Here is an 18,352-nt window from a genome sequence, read left to right as displayed (position 1 = left end):
TATTCGTGAAGCAGAAACATAATGTACTCCCATTAATGTGGAATAGGCGGAACTTAAATTAGTCAATTCAATTCAGCATTGTCAATTTATCCAGAACTTCTCTCTTTTCCTCGGTGAAACAAGAATCTTTTTTGTTCAAACAAAAGCGCTTAGTTTAAGTTTAGCCTTTGTTTCCTCTGTGCTGCATCTTCTTTAAAGATTCATCCAATGGAATCCCAACTCCCTTTCTTTTGGATTTCCATTCTATTTAGATATGGTGTATGTAGATCTAATTCTTATATAAAGAAAACTTTCTCGTTTCACTTTGTCTCGCTTTCTCTAGAATCTCTAGAAAAAAGAATAGCTCTATCCTTTATTTAATATTTAATAATAAAATAATAAGAGACTATTAAATAAAAATGAGAATACTACTAAATTAGAACCTAATTAAGATAGTAGGACTAATCTATGCAGTATAATTAATGAGAAGTAATACTATAAAATAAAAATAAAGAACTCTATTTCAGAACTATGAGACAGAATATTCTGTTTTCTTATTTACTCTTTACTTTATTTTTTCTATTTAAAGTTGATCAATTTACATAATGTATCTATAAACAAAGTAATAAATATACTTAAAACAAAGTAGGAATTCGCAAAATGGATAAAATCATTGCAGTTATTATAGGGAAGTCTAGAGATATCCTATTTGAAGGAGGACGGGATTCAAATCAGGGAAAGGATCCTTTCTTCTATTGATTTGATAGAAATTCGTTTTTCTTTTCCTGTCTGTATGATTTTGATTTTCGATGAATGAGCCTTTGGTAATGCTTTTATCTCTATTCTATGTCGCAGGCGCCTATCCAGTCTATAAACAAATACTAATGAGAAAATGAAAACTATACTAAACTAAAGAAAACATAGGATAGAGATCCTAAAATCTAAAAAGGGCATATTAGGGCTATACGGATTCGAACCGTAGACCTTCTCGGTAAAACAGATCAAACGGATTATTATCGAAATGATTTGAACTGTTTCAAAGACCCAACATGCATTTTTTTGCATTGGGCTCTTTCATAAACTGATTTAAAGATCAGTTAGTCCACCATAGTTTTTCTTTACGGAAAGATAATGAGATGGCTCCCTGTGCTCTGATTGATTTTTTGTATTATGATCTATCTAGGAGCAATACCAAAGTGTTTCAAAGGAGGATTACCTTGACTTAGGTCTGCCTCCGGTCTAAATTAAATCAACCTAAGTGAAATGGAGTCTCTATCGTTCCACTGCAAGAGTTAACTATGAGACTTCATACACCTTAAAGTTCATAGAACGAAAAGAAGTTTTTTGGAGGCCCTTATCCTCATTACGCCTAGCATTTAGTGGGCTGGATATTTACCTTATCAACTAGCAAATCCATAAGGGTTCTATTTGATTAGGCACCTGAATTGGCACCTGAATCGGACTGAACCGACTGTTTGTCAGGCTACTGTTCTCCTATTCTCTCGAATCTATGAAGTAAGACATTGATTTTGCAATAAGATCGATTATGTTCATTGCATAATAAGCTCCTTTGAAAAGCATTGGCGCACGTGTAAACGAGTTGCTCTACCGAACTGAGCTATAGCCCTTATCAGAGATATCTTAACATATAGATAATTTCTTGTCAAGATGAATATTTTCTAATGCCAGAGGATACCCCTTTGATCTGTATCTGTTTAGTATTTAGTTTAGTATTTAGTATATAACAGACCAATAACAGAGCGGTATTGCTTAGAAAAGGGATTCAATATATAATCGATCGAAGTAATGGGTCTTCCTTTGTGGTGATAAATTGCCTACTTAACTCAGTGGTTAGAGTATTGCTTTCATACGGCGGGAGTCATTGGTTCAAATCCAATAGTAGGTAAGTAGGTAGAAAAATTACTAGATAGCATTGGACTTACTTCGCTTCGCTATCTAATAACTTTTTCTACCCCTCTTCCCTTTTTCTTTGTATCAACTATAAACCACTGGATTGTCTTCAATTGGATGGGGGAATCCAATTGACAGCCTCGATTCGTATCCTAGCTCGTCTGAGAGCGAGCTTCGCTTCAACCAAATCTTTCGTACCCTCAGCTTTACTCAAGTTAGCTTCGGCTATTTCAAGTGCCTTTTGAGCTTCTTCCGGATCAATATCACTACCCAGTTCCGCATCATTTCCTAAAATGATGATCTCATTATTAACTATTCTCGCAAAACCGCTCCACAGAATCGCTGTTAACCATTGGTCGTTGAGGAGGCGTATTCTCAAAGGACCCATATCTACTGCTGTGTTAATGGGGGCGTGGTTTGGTAATACGCCAATTTGGCCACTATTAGTGGATAAAATGATTTCTTTCACTTCACAATCCCAAATAATTCGCTTAGGAGTCAGTACATAAAGATTTAATTTCATTTCTTCGATTTGTTCTCCTCTTCTAAGGTTATAGCTTTCGTGCTAGCTTCATCGATGTTACCCACCAAATAAAAAGCCTGTTCAGGTAGGCCGTCTAATTCTCCGGAAAGGATTAGTTGAAATCCCCTAATAGTTTCCGCAAGAGCAACATACTTTCCTGGAGAACCAGTAAAAACTTCTGCCACAAAGAACGGTTGTGATAAGAAACGCTCAATTTTTCTTGCTCTTGCTACAGTTAAACGATCCTCTTCCGATAATTCATCCAAGCCAAGAATTGCGATAATGTCCTGAAGTTCTTTGTAACGTTGTAAAGTTTCCTTAACTCTTTGCGCAGTTTCATAATGTTCGTTGCCAACGATCCGAGGCTGTAACATAGTCGAGGTTGAATCTAAAGGATCTACTGCTGGATAAATACCCTTGGAAGCTAATCCTCTGGAAAGTACGGTAGTAGCATCCAAATGTGCAAATGTTGTGGCAGGGGCAGGGTCGGTCAAATCGTCTGCAGGTACATAAACTGCTTGAATCGAAGTTATAGATCCCTTTTTAGTAGAAGCAATTCTTTCTTGCAAAGAACCCATTTCTGTACTAAGAGTAGGTTGATAACCCACTGCGGAGGGCATTCTCCCTAATAAAGCGGATACCTCTGATCCTGCTTGAACAAAACGAAAGATATTATCGATAAATAAAAGCACGTCTTGCTTATTAACATCTCGGAAATATTCCGCCATAGTTAGGGCAGTTAAACCAACTCTCATACGAGCTCCCGGTGGTTCATTCATTTGGCCATAGACTAGAGCTACCTTTGATTCCTCAATATTTTTTTCATTAATTACTCCGGATTCCTTCATTTCCATATAAAGATCATTTCCTTCACGAGTCCGTTCCCCTACTCCACCGAATACGGATACGCCCCCATGAGCTTTAGCAATGTTATTGATTAATTCCATGATCAGTACTGTTTTACCTACTCCAGCCCCCCAAATAGTCCTATTTTTCCTCCACGTCGATAAGGAGCTAAAAGATCGACGACCTTAATACCTGTTTCAAAGATGGATAATTTCGTATCTAACTCGATAAAGGCAGGCGCAGATCTATGAATAGGGAACGTTGCACTACTATCTACAGGACCCAAATTGTCAACAGGCTCCCAAGAACGTTGAAAATTCGTCCGAGAGTAGCTCCACCGACCGGAACACTGAGAGGAGCTCCCGTGTCAATCACTTCCATTCCTCTCATCAACCCGTCCGTAGCACTCATAGCTACAGCTCTAACTCGATTATTTCCTAATAATTGTTGTACCTCACAAGTCACATTAATTTGCTTATCGGCAGTGTCTCTACTCTGGACTACCAAAGCGTTATAAATATAAGGTAACTTGCCTGGGGGAAAAGTGACATCCAGCACGGGTCCAATAATTTGATCGATACGACCTGTACTTTTTTCTTCAATTGTGGAAACCCCGGAGGAGAAGTAGTAGGATTGGTTCTCATAATTATCACATAATTAAAAAAAAGGAATTTGTCGAAATTTTTCTTTTTTTATTGTTGAATAATGCCAAATCAAATCAAAAAAAATCCAAAAGTAAAAAGGAAATGAATTAGTTAATTCAATAAGAGAGAAAAGGGGACCAGGACTTGATTTCGTTGCCCAAGCGAATCCCATTCAATCGTTTACTCATGGAATGAGTCCATTGGAAAGTTCAATCAATCTTTTTTTTCATATACATTTTGCCTTTTGTGGAGGATCTGTGCCTACTCTACTTTCCTATCTAGGACTTCGATATACAAAATATATACTACTGTGAAGCATAGATTGCTGTCAACAAAGAATTTTATTAGTATTTAGTTAGGTATTTGCATTCAAAATAAGAAAAGAGAACTATTAAGAACTTGTAAAATAAGGATTAGGAATTAATTTGGGTTGCGCTATATCTATCAAAGAGTATACAATAATTATGGATTTGGTAAATCAAATCCATGGTTTAATAACGAACCGTGTTAACTTACCATAACAACAACTCAATTCCTATCGAATTCCTATATTGGAATTCCTATAGGATAGAACATACACAGGGTGTACGCATTATATATGAATGAAACATATTCATTAACCTAAGCATGCCCTCAATTTTCTTTAATGAGTTGATATTATATTAATTGAATATCCTTTTTGTTTTACGAGATTTTTGCTAAAGTTTCATTTACGCCTAATTAACATCGAGTAGACCCCTGTTATTGTGAGAATTCTTAATTCAAGAGTTATAGGGAGGGACTTATGTCACCACAAACAGAAACTAAAGCAGGTGTTGGATTTCAAGCTGGTGTTAAAGATTATAAATTGACTTACTACACCCCAGAGTATGAAACTAAGGATACTGATATCTTGGCAGCATTCCGAGTAAGTCCTCAGCCTGGGGTTCCGCCCGAAGAAGCAGGGGCTGCAGTAGCTGCCGAATCTTCTACTGGTACATGGACAACTGTTTGGACTGATGGACTTACCAGTCTTGATCGTTACAAAGGACGATGCTATCACATCGAGCCTGTTGCTGGGGAAGACAACCAATGGATCTGTTATGTAGCTTATCCATTAGACCTATTTGAAGAGGGTTCCGTTACTAACATGTTTACTTCCATTGTAGGTAACGTATTTGGTTTCAAAGCCCTACGTGCTCTACGTTTGGAGGATCTACGAATTCCCCTACTTATTCAAAAACTTTCCAAGGCCCGCCTCATGGTATCCAAGTTGAAAGAGATAAGTTGAACAAGTACGGTCGTCCTTTATTGGGATGTACTATTAAACCAAAATTGGATTATCCGCAAAAAATTATGGTAGAGCGTGTTATGAGTGTCTACGTGGTGGACTTGATTTTACCAAAGATGATGAAAACGTAAACTCACAACCATTTATGCGCTGGAGAGACCGTTTGTCTTTTGTGCCGAAGCTATTTATAAATCACAGGCCGAAACCGGTGAAATCAAGGGGCATTACTTGAATGCGACTGCGGGTACATGTGAAGAAATGATTAAGAGAGCTGTATTTGCAAGAGAATTAGGGGTTCCTATTGTAATGCATGACTACTTAACTGGGGGATTCACCGCAAATACTACTTTGGCTCATTATTGCCGCGACAATGGCCTACTTCTTCACATTCACCGTGCAATGCATGCAGTTATTGATAGACAGAAAAATCATGGTATGCATTTCCGTGTATTAGCTAAAGCATTGCGTATGTCTGGGGGAGATCATATCCACTCCGGTACAGTAGTAGGTAAGTTAGAAGGGGAACGCGAAATGACTTTAGGTTTTGTTGATTTATTGCGCGATGATTTTATTGAAAAAGATCGTGCTCGCGGTATCTTTTTCACTCAGGACTGGGTATCCATGCCAGGTGTTATACCGGTAGCTTCAGGTGGTATTCATGTTTGGCATATGCCAGCTCTGACCGAAATCTTTGGGGACGATTCTGTATTACAATTTGGTGGAGGAACTTTAGGACATCCTTGGGGAAATGCACCTGGTGCAGCAGCTAATCGAGTGGCTTTAGAAGCCTGTGTACAAGCTCGTAACGAAGGGCGCGATCTTGCTCGCGAAGGTAATGAAATTATCCGAGCAGCTTGCAAATGGAGTCCTGAACTAGCCGCAGCTTGTGAAGTATGGAAGGCGATCAAATTCGAGTTCGAGCCGGTAGATACTATTGATTAACTAGATAAAACTAAAGATAAAGAAGGTATAAATAAAAAAGAAACGAAATAAAAAGAGAAAAAAATCAGTTATGAAATGCAGTAATTCTTCTTTATTCTTCTAATTGATTGCAATTAAACTCGGCTCAATCTTTTTTAGAAAAAAAAGATTGAGCCGAATAAAAATAGATCATGATATGATCATGAGACTTGACAAATTGAGATTCGTCTATTCTATATATCTAGAATATATATATTAAGGTATAATACAATAAAGAAATACAAATAAAATAATAAAATAATAAAATATAGTATTATCATATGATAATGATAATGGAATCAAATACGCAGTATTTACAGAAAAAAGTCTTCGTTTATTGGGAAAGAATCAATATACTTTTAATGTCGAATCGGGATTCACTAAGACAGAAATAAAGCATTGGGTCGAACTCTTCTTTGGTGTTAAGGTGGTAGCTGTGAATAGCCATCGACTACCTGGAAAAGGTAGAAGAATAGGACCTATTCTGGGCCATACAATGCATTACAGACGTATGATCATTACCCTTCAACCGGGTTATTCTATTCCACTTCTAGATAGAGAAAAAAACTAAAGGAGAATGAATGAAAAAAGACATAGTTTGGAAGTTAGACCTTTTTATAGGACTCTCTTTCAATTTCAAAAAGAGGACGTTTGAAACTTTTAACAGGCGTAATCGTGAGTCAACAAGTGACTCGAACTGTGTGTAAAAAAAGAAGCATTTTTTTTTTTTCAAAATGCTAGAACTAGATAAGGAAGTTTTCTATAACCTTGAGAAAAAGGATAAAAAGGTAGTTTTTTTTTAGTTTATGACTCCGATCAAGAGCGAGAAATCCTTGATTTGGGATTGGACATAGAACCTGGACCCATCGTAGAGACGTTTAGTTCAAAAGAAAGGATCGTATCCTGATGGTAAGAATTATACTTTCGTGGAAATACAGCGCTATAGACTTCAATGCGGTAGAGTAGACGTTTTGTTTCTAATTTTTCTGGACCAAACCTCCGCTCCGACCCAACGATACAATGAATTTTTTCTGTTCATATTCATAAATAAAAAAGATTCGGAATCGCAATGCTACTATATGCGTCCAGAGGAGTATTTGGAATAATATTCTTCTATAATCCATTATTGCGGGGGGTCTTACTAACAGGGCTTCGCTGCACGGGACAGGTCTTCGTCGAAAAGCTAACTCCACCCGGCATTTTCATACCCTTTCTTTGGGTGGTATATCGCCTTTTAAAGTCTAAGAGGGTAGTAGGGGATCTATAGTAGGTAAGATAATTTGCCCTTTGATTTTGATTGAATATACTATTTTTCCGCCTTTACCACGCATTATTGTATGCGCTTCTAGAGAAGTATGTATGCAGGAAGTAAATTCTAACCGCTTTCTTTTGAATCCAATTTCAAATTAGATTAGAAAGATAGAAAGGCCATGAGGATGGGAAAATCAAAATAAAATCTTTTTAATTAGTTCTCCTTTTTTGGAATTTTCTTATTATCCTTTCATTTTTTTTACAGAATATTTTTCAAACTAAAAATAAAAAATACAATACAATAGTCAATATTCCTTATAATAGATATACTTAATTATATCATAAGAATCTTAAGATATTTTTCGACTAGATAGAAATAGTAAATTTGAATTGAGACACCTATTCCATGACGGATTTAAACTTACCTTCTATTTTCGTGCCTTTAGTAGGCTTAGTATTTCCGGCAATTGCAATGACTTCTTTATTTCTTTATGTGCAAAAAAATAAGATTGTCTAGTATTTTTTAGTGTAAGTAATATAATATGGTAGGGTATGTGGCTTTTTCTACACACACTTTCTACACACAAATGAAAAACGGTTATGGATGCGGATATAGGCTACGAGCATAAATGCATGAATATGCAGAGCCAGGTATAGCGAGTTTTATTTTATTTATTTTAATTGAATCAACGAATATTTTTTGAATAGAAAGTCAATGTATCTAACCTATTATTTCACAGGAGTACTAGTTGCTGAAGGCGATTTCAGAATCAAAAAAAGTAAAGTCAAAATTATTTAGCTTATTCTCTCAATTTCAATCGACCGCTGCTGGATTTAGTATATCTAATATGAATTGGCGATCAGAACACATATGGGTAGAACTTCTAAAAGGTTCTCGAAAAAGGGGTAATTTTTTCTGGGCCTGTATTCTTTTTCTAGGTTCACTAGGATTCTTATCGGTTGGGATTTCCAGTTATCTTGGTAAGAATATTATATCTATACTTCCATCTCAAGAAATTCTTTTTTTTCCGCAGGGGGTCGTGATGTCTTTCTACGGAATCGCAGGCCTATTCATTAGCTCCTACTTGTGGTGTACTATTTTGTGGAATGTAGGTAGTGGTTATGACCGATTCGATAGAAAAGAGGGAATAGTGTGCATTTTTCGTTGGGGATTCCCTGGAATAAAACGTCGCGTCTTCCTTCGATTCCTTATGCGGGATATCCAATCAATTAGAATTCAGGTTAAAGAGGGTCTTTATCCTCGTCGTATTCTTTATATGGAAATCCGGGGCCAGGGGATCATTCCCTTGACTCGTACTGATGATAAATTTTTTACTCCACGAGAAATTGAACAAAAAGCTGCCGAATTGGCCTATTTCTTGCGCGTACCAATTGAAGTATTTTGAGGTATCTTTTTTGAACTGAGTTGAATGAAGAAAAGAAGAATTGGAAGAAGAAAAGTTTTCTCAACACAGGGAGGAAGTCCCTTCTAAATTGGATTTGTTATTGTAAGGGGATTTTTAAGTATTTATCTAAAGGAAGGAACAAACGAGGATAAGAGAAATTTGCTTTTAATTTTTTTTTATCCAAGTTAGATATATCGCATACTATTCTTCCTTTTTCATCCGAAAGGGCTTTTTTTTTATTCTATTTCACTATTTCATTCCATCTAGATCTAAGAAAGAACCCAATGCACTGAAATTCCACTAATAACTAATATACAAAAAAGAAGAATAGATACAGGGTATCAAACCTATAGAGTTTTTGCTTCAAAGAAATAGAAATATCATGAAATAGAAATATCATCATATAGAGTCAGGGAATGGAATAGAGTCAGCGAATGAAGCATATTCATTAACAACTCCATTTACAGATCAAAAATGAAAAAAAAGAAAGCATTGCCTTCTTTACTATATCTTGTATTTATCGTACTTTTGCCTTGGGGGGTCTCTTCCTCATTTAACAAATGTCTGGAACTTTGGATTAAGAATTGGTGGAATACCAGGCAATCCGAAACTCTCTTAACTGATATTCAAGAGAAAAGGATTCTAGAAAGATTCATAGAATTAGAAGAACTTTCTCTCTTGGACGAGATGATAAAAGGGAAACTAAAGACACATGTACAAAAACCTCCTACAGGAATACACAAGGAAATAATACAATGGGTCAAAATAAATAATGAGGATCATCTCCATACCATTTTGCATTTCTCGACAAATATAATCTGTTTGGCTATTCTAAGTGGTTCTTTTTTTCTGGGTAAAGAGGAACTTGTCATTTTGAATTCTTGGGTTCAGGAATTCTTCTATAATTTAAATGACTCAATAAAAGCTTTTTTTATTCTTTTAGTTACTGATTTTTTTGTTGGATTTCACTCCACCCGTGGTTGGGAACTAGTAATTCGTTGGGTCTACAACGATTTTGGATGGGCTCCTAACGAGCTTATTTTCACTATTTTTGTTTGTAGTTTTCCAGTAATTCTAGATACATGTTTGAAATTTTGGGTCTTTTTTTGTTTAAATCGTCTATCTCCTTCGCTTGTAGTCATTTATCATTCAATTAGTGAAGCATAAATTCATTTGATCTCCCGATATTAATATTAATCAAATTAGCAAGCATCTTTTTTTAGAAAGAAAGCCCTTTTCCATTTTAGCAAAATTCTTTCTATTTATACCTACTTTAAGGTATTCATCATTGCAGTACAACTGTTGCAGTAGAATGACAACAGATTCGTGTATAGGGAACTAGATTAGCTTAGCTACCTATCTAATTTATTGTAGAAATTCTGGGATCTGCGATTGGACATGGAAAATAGAAATACTTTTTCTTGGGTAAAGGAACAGATAACTCGATCGATTTCTGTATCGATCATGATATACGTAATAACTCGGACATCTATTTCAAATGCATATCCCATTTTTGCGCAGCAGGGTTATGAAAACCCACGAGAAGCAACTGGACGAATTGTATGTGCCAATTGCCATTTAGCTAGCAAGCCCGTCGATATTGAAGTTCCCCAAGCTGTGCTTCCCGATACTGTATTTGAAGCAGTTCTTCGAATTCCTTATGATATGCAATTGAAACAAGTTCTTGCTAATGGAAAAAAGGGAGGGTTGAATGTAGGTGCTGTTCTTATTTTGCCCGAGGGATTCGAATTAGCGCCGCCCGATCGTATTTCCCCTGAGTTAAAAGAAAAGATAGGAAATCTTGCTTTTCAGAGTTATCGTCCCGATAAAAAAAACATTCTTGTGATAGGCCCTGTTCCCGGTAAGAAATATAGTGAAATTGTCTTTCCCATTCTTTCCCCTGATCCTGCTACGAAGAAAGATGCTCATTTCTTAAAATATCCCATATATGTAGGGGGAAACCGAGGAAGAGGACAGATCTATCCTGATGGTAGCAAGAGTAACAATACAGTCTATAATGCTACGTCAACAGGTATAGTAAGAAAAATACTACGTAAAGAAAAGGGGGGGTATGAAATATCCATAGTTGATGCATCAGATGGACGCCAAGTGATTGATATTATACCTCCCGGACCAGAACTTCTTGTTTCAGAGGGGGAATCCATCAAGCTTGATCAACCATTAACAAGCAATCCTAATGTGGGAGGTTTTGGTCAGGGGGACGCAGAAATCGTGCTTCAGGATCCATTACGTGTCCAAGGCCTTTTGTTCTTCTTCGCATCCGTTATTTTGGCACAAGTTTTTTTGGTTCTCAAAAAGAAACAGTTTGAAAAGGTTCAATTGTACGAAATGAATTTCTAGGTCCCGGGATTTCTTACCATCAAGTTGGTAAAAAGCCTCGATTTATTGGCAATTGCTAGAATTATCTATGATCTATTTTGGAAATCCTTTTTTTGTTTAGACTGCTTTTTGTTTATGAGATGTCTGGAATTCCTTATTTATATCCCATGCAAAAGAAGAGAATCCAAGGCAAAGGCGAGAACAATCAAATTAAAATTTCTTCTTTTTCGGAGGGATTGCAGGTCTTCTTAATCGTCTATTCGGCACAAGAAAAAGCCTTTTTCTTGTGCCGATTCTTCTTGTATCAAAATAAGAATCCTTTTTCTTCCTAATTCGTCAAAGATTACTATTTCTTCTTTATTCGGGTCTGTCTCTTGGACCTCTTTTTCTTTTGCTTAGGTTTAGCCGAGGTAGTGGACAAACAGAGGGGAAGAAAATATGGCGGGGGAAAAATTTCTTGTGATTGTGAGCAAATTGCTTGGCTTGTTTAATTAAGTTCAACTTCAAATTTACAGAAATTTTGCAAAAAAAAAGTAAACTCTTCCATTGAAGGTTTTTTTATTTTTAGGCTAGTTGAATAGTTTTGATTAAGGTTTTATTAGTTTATTACTCGAAACTAAATCAAGGATTTTCAGGATACTTCCTTCGTGGAATAAGATATTGGATCCTCGAGTGATCTCTTTTTCTTGTTGCTTCATAAGAGTGAATCGAATAGATTCAATTCGCGTTATAAGAGTAAAATAAAAATTCCGCGGGTCCTTTCCGCTCTAATCAGATAAAGGGGGGTAAGGACCCGCTAAGCTCCTACTTTTTCATGTTTACAATCTGGTCCCTCCGATTACTATAGAGATGAACCCAATCCAGAATATGAACCATAAAAGAAAACACCTACTAAACCAATCACAGCAATACCAGCTACAGTACCTATCAGCCAAAGAGGAATTCTTCCAGTAGTATCGGCCATTTCCCCTACTTTCCTCCACATTTTATCAATTGGTCATGCTAGAGACAAAAACAGTCATGGGTAGTTATAAGGATGGTATCCTTCCAAATGGGATAAGAGAATTCTTATTAGTCTCTTTCTTTCTCTCAATTGAAGAAGTAATTGGAAAATAAAACAGCAAGTACAAAAATGAGTAATAAACCCCAGTATAGACTGGTACGATTCAATTCAACATTTTGTTCATTCGGGTTTGATTGTGTCATAGTTCTATAGTTGGAATTTGTTTTATCGTTGGATGAACTGCATTGCTGATATTGATCCCAAGAAAAAAACAGTAGGTACAGCTAGTCCGTGAATAGCCAGCCATCGCACTGTAAAAATAGGATAGGTTCGATCTATGGTCATTGAGGGCCTCCTAAAAGGATCTACTAAATTCATCGAGTTGTTCTAAAGAATCAAAACGGTCGGTTATTAACGGAATTCCTTGTCGGCTTTCCGTGAAATACTCGTTTGGCCTAGGACTTCCAAACACGTCATAAGCTAAACCCGTACTGACAAATAACCAACCCGCAATGAATAGGGAAGGTATAGTAATGCTATGAATAACCCAGTATCGAATACTGGTAATAATATCAGCAAAAGAACGTTCTCCCGTGCTTCCAGACATGCTGAACTCCCAAAATTTTTGTACATTCAAAAAAGGAATTGATTCCGTAAAAGATGGGATCGACCAGTAAATAGAAAATTACTGATATTTCATCCTTGTGAGATTGTCAATTTTGTACCAAAGGTGTATTTTGAGTATACCGAATTAGTATAGCTATCCTTCCTATGGCACAGCAATCTGGTTTTGCCTGGTTCCGAAACATAATTACTTTTTTATTTTTTTTTTGTCTATAGGTAAGCTATATGTTATTCAAGGCATCAATAGAAAACCCCATTTTTGTAGGTTCTACTTACTTTTCATTGGCTTCGGAATAATAGAGTAATTCGGAATAGCAGCCAAAATCTTGGGAAAATCTAAGTTAATGATCAATAGGTTTGGATAAATAATTTAGGAAGGATATTCTCATACTGACACAATACAAGGACAAGTATATGTGAAATCTATCCTTTCATAATTCGTAATTCATCCTTGTATTGTTTGTTGGATTAGGTCTAACTTTCTTGACCAAACTGCGAGCGCGGAACTTTACGAGATGAAATAGGGAAAGACAGAAGATAGAATAGAACTTAAAAGGATAATTGAAGTGACTCGTCTTCGAATCTACTTTGGTTGGAGTTCGAAAAAGGAATAAAAATAAAGTAAATTCAAGGAAGAGCTTTCTTTTTTTTTTTTTTTTAACAGCCCCTTGGCAGGTCGTGGAATGCTTTTGTTCTCCTCTTATTCCATATGGAATACAATCAGTTAAAATAAGAAGGAATAGGGGAATATTCGATCGTTCACTCCAAAAAGAGGGTCCTATTGAAAAAGAAATTATCCAAAATAGAAAGAAGTTTTTTTTTTCAAATTCAATTGTTTATTTATCTCTTATTCAAAAATTTCCCTGAAAATTGAATTTCTTTTTTTCATTCAATGGGGTTAGATGATCTAGTTCTTAATATTATTACTTTACTCAATTGACAAATTCCACAACAAATCTCTTGATTCGGAATTAGGGACTCATGTATCATCTGATGAATCCACTTTCTTTTACACTTCTGTATCTTACTCTATCTTGTTTTTTAGTATTATCTAAAATAACTGATGAATTATGAATTTTCCATAACTTAGGTAAATGCTTTACCAACATATGTAGTGTAGTAAAAAAAAATAAATGGAATTTAACTCTTTCATGCTTACTTTAACTAGTTATTTTGGTTTTCTACTGGCTGCTTTAACTATAACCCCAGCTCTATTTATTGGCTTGAACAAGATACGCCTTATTTGAATTGACTGAATAATTATAATTCAGAAAAGAAAAATCTTTCTTTGGGATTCCTGGCATTCTACGACTCTTTTCCAGACTAATTAGGAATTCTTTTCTTGGTCATTGAGATTCGTGGATAATTTAGAGTACTATTTAGGGATAGATCGTACCTCTTTTTTTATCCCCTCGAACAAATCGAAATGATTGAAGTTTTTCTATTTGGAATCGTCTTAGGCCTAATTCCTATTACTTTAGCGGGATTATTCGTGACTGCGTATTTGCAATACAGGCGTGGGGATCAGTTGGATCTTTGATTGAGTCATTTTTTTTTTTTGATTGACCTCCTCCAGACCAGAGAGGAGGTCAAATTGAAATTGGAGTTACAATTCAATTTTGTTAAGTTATTTTACTCTGCTTCGACATAAAATAGATGGAATCACGCTCTGTAGGATTTGAACCTACGACATCGGGTTTTGGAGACCCGCGTTCTACCGAACTGAACTAAGAGCGCTTTCATTCATTCAAAAAGAAAATCTTTTTCTATTCCTAATGTATCTCACGTACGTATAGTCTCCACAAATTCAAGTTATACCCACTTTACTTTAATTGATCTCGTCGCTACTGCCTATAAAGAAGAAAGAAGTAATAGGTAGGGATGACAGGATTTGAACCTGTGACATTTTGTACCCAAAACAAACGCGCTACCAAGCTGCGCTACATCCCTTTTCCAAATTAAATTGTTGTACAATGCCATTGTACACAATTCCTGTCTTCTTTTCCACATCATAATTTTCTTCTTCTTTCTTTCTCTATCTATATATAGAACCCTCGTGTCATTTCTTCTTTTTGGTCTCATATAATTAAGGAATTATATACATATAAAATCCAATATAATTTCGCCTATAAAAGAAGGATTACTTTTCCTTGGTAATATATAGGAAGAAGGGGTCATCTTTTTCTTTTTTAGGGATAGGAAAATTTCGTCGATATGGTTCATTTTATATATAGCATAACAATCTTGGGCAAGAGTTTATGATCATATATGTATTCCAACAAGGAAGGAGGATTTTCAATGCGGGATATAAAAACATATCTCTCTGTAGCACCCGTGCTAAGTACTCTATGGTTTGGTGCTTTAGCAGGTTTATTGATAGAAATTAATCGTTTATTCCCAGATGCTTTGTCATTCCCTTTTTTTTAATTCTAGTTATTGCTATGGGAGGGATAGATTTCTTCGTGATATGACAAAATTTGATCCTTTTCAATCTTTTTTTAGTATCGGAAGGAAAAAGAAAGAAAAGATGGATTGGGTTGAACCTCAGAGTCATTAAAAATTTGGTAAACCCCATTTTTGAAAATAGAAATTCAATTTAAAGGGGTACCCAAGCTAAATAAGGCCTCAGAAATCAGAGCATAGAAAAGGCGGGGCTGGCTAATTAAATGAAAGGATTTCGAACCAAAATCTTTGCTAATTCGACAAGGATTGTATTCTTTAATTATTTCTCTATTTTTTATTACTTAATTAAAGAATAAAAAAAAATTATTCTAATGAATTTTATTCTTCTTCTTCGGATTCAAAATAGAAGAATAAAAGAATAAGTAGAAGAATTAAGTTAAGTCAATCCAAAAAGAAAAGGAGGTTCATGGCCAAGGGAAAAGATGTTAGAATCAGAGTTATTTTGGAATGCATCAGTTGTGTTCGAAAAGGTGCCAATGAGGAATCGACGGGGATTTCTAGATATAGTACTCAAAAGAATCGCCACAATACACCCGGACAATTAGAATTCAAAAAATTTTGTCGTTATTGTCGCAAGCATACGACTCATCACGAAATAAAGAAATAGGAACATCGTGTGTTTGATCTTTCCAAACAACAGAAAGAGTAAGAACTTCATATTTAATATATAAAGAAAACATAGTATAGAATACAAAATACAAATCAACTCATCTGATTTCCGGTAGATATTATTTCATATGTATAGAGGGTATTCATATACTATAATATGAATCAAATAAGATATGGATCAAAGAAAAACTACTTCTTCTGGATCCTAAATTAATAAAATAAAGAAGTGAATTTTCAAATTTTCAAATTTTAAATAAGGAATAAATCATGTATACATCTAAACAACCTTTTCTTAAATCTAAGCAACCCTTTAGTAAATCCAAGCAAACTTTTAATAAATCCAAGCAACCCTTTCGTAAATCCAAGCAAACTTTTCGTAAATTCAAGCAACCTTTTCGTAAATCTAAACAACCTTTTCGTAGGCGTCCCCGGATTGGCCCGGGAGATCGAATTGATTATAGAAACATGAGTTTAATTAATAGATTTATTAGTGAACAAGGAAAAATATTATCGAGACGAATAAATAGATTAACCTTGAAACAACAACGATTAATTACTCTTGCTATAAAACAGGCTCGTATTTTATCTTTCTTACCGTTTCGTAACTATGAGAACGAAAAGCAATTTCAAGCCCAGTCAATTTCAATAATTACAGGTTCTAGACCCAGAAAAAATAGACATATTCCTCAATTAACGCAAAAGTACAATTCCAATCGAAACTTAAGAAACAACAACCAAAATTTAAGAAACAACAACCGGAACTTAAGTTCCGATTGTTGATGTTTTATTCGAATTCGAAAGGGCCAGACCTATATATATTATAAAGAAAGTAATCCAGCTCGTTGATTCCTACCACTTAATCTTAATTTATTGTATCTTCCCGGAGTTCCCTCTCCGGGAATTCATCTTTTATTATTCCAGTATATTACTTTATTTATACCTTTAATTGATGATCTTTATTTTATTGGAAATCGTGTAAAGATTATTTGGATTTGATACAGCTACTTGTGCAAGCATTTTACGATTAAGAATCAATTTCTTCTTGTACAGGTTGTGTATTAATTTACTATAACTATCGAATACTTTATATACCCGCGTTGCTGCGTTTATCCGAGTGATCCACAAACGACGAAAATCCCTCTTTTGCCTACCTCTATCTCGATGAGAGGAAACAAAAGCTCTTTTTACCTGTTGGGTAATCATTCGATTAAGTCTTAAATGAGCCCCTCTAAAGTTTGAGGCAAATGAACGCATTTTTGTTCGTCGTCTCCGGGCTATATATCCTCGCGGAACTCTGGTCATTGAATCAAATTAACCTTAATGAATAACTAATGATTTCTCTTCTTTTAGCCACCCTTTTTCTCATTAATAACAAAACTAATTATTCCGATATATAAAATATTAATTCCAATGGCTTTTGCTATAGTAACCTTCCCAACCACGATTTTTTATTCCACTCCGTTCAGTTATTTCTATACGAAATAACAAATTCATTCTAATAATACTAAAAAAAATAGTGGGTTCCATCGTTTCTATGGTTCCCTTTTAAACGGTGAGGCCCTCTCTATACACCGGAGCCCTTTCTTTCATCAAAAGGTATTGCGAACTTGTATAGTCCACATTCTTTGGCTCTACCTATCCATTATAGAGTAAATAGCTCTTTTCACAATAAGAGTTATCCATACAGTGACGGTATTTAATTATGAAAGTTGGCTAAGTAGCTGACCCTGTTAGTCCGTTCTTTTAAGATAAAGGAGCATAAGCCTTTTTCTTTTTATTACTATTTCCTCCGCTTAATGGATAACCATTTGCTACCAATGGGAGAATTGCTTCTTATTTCCAATTTAGATAATTGGATTTGCACCAAAGGAAACCATAAATTCCATATACCATAGAAATCTAGGATAGAGAAGCTATATCCTATTCATTGGTACTAATCATGGATACTTCAATTTTTTTTATATTTGTTTGAAGTCATGATCTGAACGAGTCGCACTTACACCCTAGCACATGTTCCTCGACGCTGAGGGCATCCTTTAAGCGCGGCCGTTTTTCGAGCATTTCGTATTGGCTGTCTTGCGTTTCTAATAAGTTGTTTAACCGTCGGCATGTTGTATGTATATAGAAAAAAATGGATTGGTTTAGATCCATCTTAACCTGATGATTGCTCATCATGAAGTCTTTCTATTTTCTATTAAATCGAGGAAAACACGAATTTAGCTGTGAAATAACTTTACAAGAAATCCGGACACTACCAATCCTTAAACATTTCTGGAAACCACACTGGATCAGTATCGCAGTGCTTGTCAATCATTTCATCCCCTACAATATCGACAAGTCCATAAGCTTTGGCTTCGTCTGCTGACATAAAAACATCCCTTTCCATGTCTTCGGATACAACCCAAAAAGGCTTGCCTGTTCTTACTGCATAAACCCTTGTGATCATTTCGCGAACTTTGTGTAACTCTTCTACTTCTAGTAAAAATTCTGGTGTCCTTGCCCGATAATAAGCACTAGCAGGTT

General features: G+C 35.5%; 2 non-coding genes across 2 annotated transcripts; both read right to left on the bottom strand.

The window, feature by feature from the left end:
- Nucleotides 1-14,420: 14,420 nt before the first annotated feature.
- On the bottom strand, nt 14,421-14,494 carry TRNAW-CCA (transfer RNA tryptophan (anticodon CCA)). The gene has a single exon. It is a non-coding gene; the product is annotated as a tRNA-Trp (tRNA).
- Nucleotides 14,495-14,633: 139 nt separating this feature from the next.
- On the bottom strand, nt 14,634-14,707 carry TRNAP-UGG (transfer RNA proline (anticodon UGG)). The gene has a single exon. It is a non-coding gene; the product is annotated as a tRNA-Pro (tRNA).
- Nucleotides 14,708-18,352: the final 3,645 nt, after the last annotated feature.

Source organism: Triticum urartu, unplaced genomic scaffold (assembly GCF_056163025.1).
Source record: "Triticum urartu cultivar PI428250 unplaced genomic scaffold, HENAU_Tu73 scaffold2, whole genome shotgun sequence".
Taxonomy (NCBI): Eukaryota; Viridiplantae; Streptophyta; class Magnoliopsida; order Poales; family Poaceae; genus Triticum; species Triticum urartu.
This window is presented reverse-complemented; position numbering and strand designations above follow the sequence as displayed.